This window comes from Cryptomeria japonica, chromosome 4 (genome assembly GCF_030272615.1).
Source record: "Cryptomeria japonica chromosome 4, Sugi_1.0, whole genome shotgun sequence".
NCBI classification, from domain to species: Eukaryota; Viridiplantae; Streptophyta; class Pinopsida; order Cupressales; family Cupressaceae; genus Cryptomeria; species Cryptomeria japonica.
In genome coordinates, this window is record NC_081408.1 from 213,471,000 (window position 1) to 213,478,049 (window position 7,050).

The window sequence follows — 7,050 nt, forward strand, 5'->3', positions numbered from 1 at the left end:
ACACCAAATCACTCATATCATGATATACTAACAATACATATTTCTAAAGAAATAAACATATCCACAATGCATCAGTATTAACTAGGATCTTCCATCTGCTTCATACATACTTATCTTCCATTGTTCTACATCATATCATTTGCAACATATGTACCTATCTTCCACTATTTTGCATCATATCTAGACAAATCTGGATTACCAAGTTTGACATCAATGACAACTAAGACAAGTATTCCTAATAGTTATCTAATGGTTCAGCATGGTAAATGTTGGTTGTGTCACAAGAGGATAGGATAGGTCAATTTTAACAATATTATGAAGATCGGTTCTACATGAGTTGTAAGAGATATGCCAAAGATGAAGGAACACAATGGATCACTAAGAGGGCAGGTGAATAAGTTATAACCACAAACTATAACTTCTAAATGATCTAGGCTTTAATAACAATAATCATAAAGTTATGAGTAGAGATACATAACATAGTAACACACACACACAAAGAGAGGAAACTCATAACACAAGAATGTACAAGGAAAACCCACGGTGGGGAAAAACCTCGATGAGAAACGTTGTTGGAGTCTACTGCTCCAATCCAGCCTCGCAAGTAAAACTGATTACAATGTTCAGGGCACCAACCCTTGAATTTTATGGCATGAGTTGAGAGGAATCGTCCATGCGAATGATTTTGCCAATAGGTTCCACAATCTAGGGGATAAATCGTCACAAGAAGGAAGGGATGTTCTTTATTAAGACCCATCGAGGGCATGAGAGAGCTAGGATTTCCTCTGAAATAGCATCTAGAGTTCAACCGAGGGCACGGAAGGACGTTTTCTCCACATTCCAATAGTATTTTTTAAGAACTTCAAGCTACATTTCATGATTATTAAAGAAGATCACAAACAACCCTTTCTGTATTTGTCTATAGAAAGAGATACGAAAACCTAATTTCAAATTCCAATAATTGTGAAACCAGTCATCCAGGAATTTTCGAGGAGGACATTTTTCAACATTGACACAAGCAAAAAAGATGGCAGTATTTTTTAGTCTATTCTTCTCTAAAGCTATTTCATTAGCCATGGATTTGTTAGGCAAAATGGAGATAGAGCTAGAGTTGAAGCCAAGGTCCATACCTTCCGGATTCGCTCCTCCATCTCCATCAACGACAATAAACTTCACATTCTCAGAGATTACAGACGAAGCCCTAGCCACAACCTCACTAAATGTTTTCCTTGGTTGTAGAGAAGGTTGGGAAGAAACGAGCAGGGTAGGTGCAATAAACGCACCGTCAGATTCCGCCTCCATTAATGCTAAGGGAAATCACACGAGTGAACAACAAGGAATACGCAGAAGTAAATGAAGAACGAAATTAAATGAAGAAGATGAAATAAAACATAGAGAAAAGGGAAATCAAACCACGTGGAGGAGGGAGAACTCCTCCACCACCACTGCCAAGGTACGACCCCCCAGCTTAGAATCACAAGATCGCCTCTTCACCACTCATTCTCTATATTGAATATATTTTCATCAATTTCCTATTCAATTTTTCACTTTAATAAATGTATTAATAATATAATTTTACAAAGTTTGAATTCAATTTTTGTTTCCATTTTTAATTATGTTTCGGGTTAGGGTTCAAATTAGTTTAGTTTTTAATTGGGTTTATCATTAAGGTTAAATTTGGTTTAAGGTTAGGGCTCAATTTGATTTAATATTAGAATTAAAGTACAATTTAGTTGAGGATTAAGGTACACTTTGGTTTAGGATTAGGGTTGAATTTGGCATAATGTTTTTAATTATTAGGTTTAGTGATAACGTTCAATTTGGTTTGGTGTTTAATTAGCTTTACGTTTATGGTTTAATTTAGGCGAGGGTTTACTTTGTGCTAGAGATTTTTAAAAGGATATGATTCAATTTAGGTTTTGGTTTAGTAATAAGGTTTAATTTAATTAATAATAATAATATGATATTATTATTATTTTATTTAAATTAATAAAGTTGACTTATGGCTATACTTATTTTTTCATTTATATAATAAAGTTAATCCTATTTGAACTCCAACAATAAATTTAATCCCAAGCTTTATTGTATAATGATAATCCTAACTCTAACCCAAATTGAATGAAAAGTATAACTCCATCTTAACATTTATCATTATTGAGCTCTAACCCTAACTTTAATTAAATCCATAGTAATTATATCCTTACTTTAATTATGCTCTAACTATAATCCTAACCATTAGTGCTATTAGCCTCTAACCTTAACCCTAACCTAATTGAATCCTAAATTTGAACAATCCTAACAGCAATATTTATTGTATAAGCATAACCCCAACTGTAATGCAAATTGAACCCTAGTAGAATCCTAAATATATTGTGAATTTGATTTATTAATATGGTTCAATTTGATAAGGATTAAATATAAAATTAGAGTTAGAGTTGGGATTAAAATAGCAACCCTAATTTAGTAAAGGTTATGGTTAAATTGGATTTAGTGTTTTTTTTATTTGGTTTCGTGTTTAATTATGTTTAAGTTAGGATTTCAATTTAGTATATATTAGGATTAGGGTTAAATTTAGTTAGTGATTAGGGTTAAGGTTCAATTTGATTTCTAGAGTGAGGGTTTAGTTTGATTTAGTCTTAAATTAGGTTTAGGGTTAGGGTTCAATTTAGTTGGTGCTATTAAAGTTAGGATTGAATTAGGTTTAGTATTATAGTTAAGAATTTAATTAGGATCATAAATAGCTTTCAATATGTTTTAATTGTAGGGTTAGGTTTCAATTTGATCTAGTATTGAAGTAAGAGTTCAATCTAGTCAACTATTGAATTAGCTTTAGGGTTAAAGTTAGGCTTGAAATTTGGGTTCTAATTTAGTCTTAGGGTTTGATTAAATTAAGGGTTAAAGATTATTTTAGTTTAGTGTGAGGGTCACAACTATATAGAGAATGAGATAAAGATTGACATTCAATTTAACTTAATGTTCAATTCCAATGAAAGTTAAGATCAGAATAATTTTAGTGTTCAACTAGGTCACACGAAATCCGATTCTACACAAGAAAAAATGTGAGGTTACATAAAATTCGTTTGTACACGACAAGATGAACGTTAGTGTGACTTTACTTGGTGTCTATGATTCCAAAATTTGTTAATTTTAGTTTATATCTCTACAGCTCTGTACTTACTTTGATGGCCCACATCATGATTATAACAAGCAGAATTTGAAAAATGTAATGCCCGTCTCTTTGCCACTTTTTTCCATACAGAGAAGATAAGCTATAAACTGGCATTATCAGAGACGTGGAGTAGAGAGCCGAATAGTTCTCATGTAATGCCCGACAGCTTATCAGTTATATTCCTTGTCCTTGGTATAAGGGATTTCCTCCCAATCGTCATGTTATCTTTCTATTTTTCAATTAATTTCATGGAATCACAATACTACCATTAAATATTATCATCACGCTCTCAAACTCTATTTTAATGATACACATTTTGTTGAATGAAAAACATATAGTTTGATAATTCTGCAAGGAAAAAGTTAATCACTTAGTCAGCGATACATGCTTATGCAGATCATTACATATCTATTATTTTCTTTAACATGGACTCATGGAAACAGCCAATAGTCAAATATATCTCCTCTCGTAGCCCTGGTGAGTGTGCCTGGCTCAGGAGTGGCCTCCCCTTTTAGAAAACAAACATGGCATCCTGCTGGATTGTGCCACATCTCAGTATGATTAAAAACTAAAGAGATGTGAAATGTCCCAACTGAATTCTGAAAAATGGGTGGTCACTATACAGTCTAAATAAAACTTCTAAATAAAACATCAGTAACAAAAAAATAGTAGTCCTAGATTGAGCCAAAATGCAAAGTTCTGATGGTGGGTTCTGTAAACAGGAGACATTGTCTAAAATGTCATAGAGAGATTATTTGATCTCTTTCTATTCTTCTTGTTCACACAGTTTGTCAAACGCAATACATCTATACCCTCTAGCACAATGCACATAGGCAATGAAATCAATTAAAGTGAGGCCTGCCAACAGAAAGTAGAAAAGATCCATGTGTCCATGGTTAAGGTTTGCAGGTATCCAACCAGGACTGTTCTCCCTCTTTGTAATGTCCATAATAATTGTCACTAGCAAACTACTGACATAATTTCCCAGTGACACAGAGGTCATGCAAAGGGCACTTCCAAAGCTTCTGAGTGCGTCAGGTGATTGGTTATTGAAGAATTCTAACTGACCCACATGCATGAACACCTCTGAAGCCCCTATTAAATAATACTGAGAAATTTGCCAGAAAATGCTGAGGGAGCTTGTGTTATGATCTTTATTGCTGGCTGCTTTTAATCTATACACCTCAACTAGACCAGCTGCAACCATGGCATGCATGCCCAATATCAAGCTCACACCCATCCTTAGCAACTCAGTTAGACCCTTTGAATTTCTAGAGATCTTGAAACCCAAAGGAACCAATGCCCTTCTATATGCAACTATCCATATTACGACACTAAAAATGTCGAACATTGACATTGCAGCAGGTGGGACACTGAAGTTGCCCAGGGAAGTATACATTGCAGCACCTTGTTCTACAAACAAATATGCCATTCGGGTGAATACAACTGAGTAAATAATTGTGCACAACCAGATTGGGAGTAACCTCAAAATGCACTTGAGTTCTTTCACTTGTTTAACAGTACAAAGTCTCCATGGATTTTGGGGGTTTCCCTCCACTTTGTCATCTCCTATTTCTATTGCTGCCTTGTCAAGAAACCAGTACAAATCAATCCAATTAAAAATGGATTTTTGCATTATAATTTATGACCTTCATTAAATCATGTTTGCAATTGACAAACTTGAATCCTGCACTGTGCAGTATTTTCGACTTCCATTGATTGCACTATGTTTACTAGAGAGCTCATGAAGCTCCTCAGAATCTGATGGGAGCTTCAACCTATATTTTCTGGTTGCTGCTAAAAAAACTTGACCAATACGAGGTAATGGATTGCCTTCGGGGATGTGATTCCTATGCCTTAGCGTCCCAAAGAGAAATACTATGGTGGATATTATGGCTGCTAGAGCAGACTCCCAAAATCCTAATGACCACATGCCATTTTTCTCAAATTAACCAAGTACCGTGTTAGAAAATAGAGAACCAAGGTTAAAAGCAAGGTAGAACCAGCTGAAAAAGGCTACTTTTAATTTTGCTTCTGTTTCATCTTCTTCATCAAACTGATCTGCCCCGAAAGTAGATAAAGAGGGCTAGTATCCTCCTTCCTAAAGCCACAAGATAGATAGACAAGTAGAACAATCCAACTTCTGCAGGAGTAGCATTTTCACAGTTTAGACTTCCATCTCCACATCCAGAAGGCTTCAATAAGAGTAGTTGAGATGACAATGCTAGAAGAACTAGGCCTTGTTTGCCAAAGAAACTTAATAAATTAGGGTTTCTTGTAAGGCTACCATAGTCTTTAATCTCTATAGATTATTCCTTCTAATTTTCAAATTCATTACAACTTTGTTTGCAGTGTTATCCATATTTTAAACAAACAAAAACTATCCTATAATGATTGACAGAAATATTTATTTATCTCTATAGCAGGGTCAGGCCTCTTGCAATAAGCAATATTATATCCATGACTCCACATAGTTTTTCCAATATAGAAAAATTGCATTTGGAAAATTTTCATACTTAGTAGAGAAAATAACTATCAATCTATATATTTTTTCTAGCACGGATAAAATTGCATTAGGCAGATTTTCTTACTAAAGACTTGAATAGGTGCAGGCAAACTAGCACATGCCCCGTGAAGTCCATCAGGTGCCTGTCCGGAAATATATCAGCCAGCTCTCTAACCATCAGCCCAAAAACTAGAAAATTTAATTGAACTAAACTGAATGACCTTAACTTGCCCCAAAAAATATACAAAGAAAGCTAGAGCATATCCTGAAGTGCCCCATGTACGAATCACTCATAAACGCCCCCATAAGAGAAAAACATATAAACTGTTCCAGTCCACTTGCTGACATTATTTGTTGCTGATGCATTGCTCTGCTTAGGTACTCTTGTCAAGAACAAAACCAGGTTTACACCAACTCCAAAGATTGCTAGTGTGATAAATCCTTGGTTTACTAGTAAAAATCATTTACAAGTACAATGAGCCATTGTATCATGATGTGCAGGCGCCATAACTGATATGACCAATTAACTTACAAATTTGTGCCCATATGCTATGGGAGAAAACCCTAATCATTGGTTTACTACTAACATCATGTAGAAGAACAATTAATCAAAATAACATATTTATAAAGTGTCATATAACGTGGCCAATTCGAAGATTATCTTAGGTATTTTCAACTTTTATCATTGAGTAAAAATAAACACAAAGTTTGAGAGTACCTAATATCAGAATTGCAGATTTCCAACAACCTGTGTGAGCTTTGAGAACTGGTCTTCCAAATCTACCAACAGTACCATCTTTAGTATATTTAAGATTCTCCTCTTCCATAGTATATGGCACTGAACTTTTACGGACATTTAGCTACATAGATTCAATAGGAGGACATCAATTTCGTGCTTTCTGGTTTTCTTGGTTGAATTGAACAGAAACCATTTTTGTTACAGAAACTACTGGTATAAATGTAAACATATTAAACATTTTCATTACAGAAACCACTCCTAACATTAGATGAGACGAACATCTTTTTAGGAGGAGGAAGTATTAGACATATTTACTCAAAAAGTCATTAGGTTATCGTACCAAATATTATTTTATAAGAAAAGGCTTGATGTCACTGGATGAAATAATTTTAAAAATAATATTAAATAGATAAAGTTCGTTGAAGATGCTACGCTATCTTTCCAAGAAATATGAAAGCAGATTCATGAAGACAATTATTTTGTATTTATATATATATATATATAGAGTTCTTAAAAAATAATATTGAAAATATAAATCATATTTTAAATGAAGTGGATATTTTGTTATTAAAAAAATATTATGCTAAATTTTGTTGTCTTAGTTATAATAAGAATAATGAATATAGGTTTATTAAA

The 7,050-nt window shown here is 33.8% G+C and overlaps 1 pseudogene; it reads right to left on the reverse strand.

Annotated features, from left to right (window-relative positions):
- Positions 1-3,935: 3,935 nt before the first annotated feature.
- On the reverse strand, positions 3,936-6,502 carry LOC131061187 (protein NRT1/ PTR FAMILY 7.3-like; annotated as a pseudogene).
- Positions 6,503-7,050: the final 548 nt, after the last annotated feature.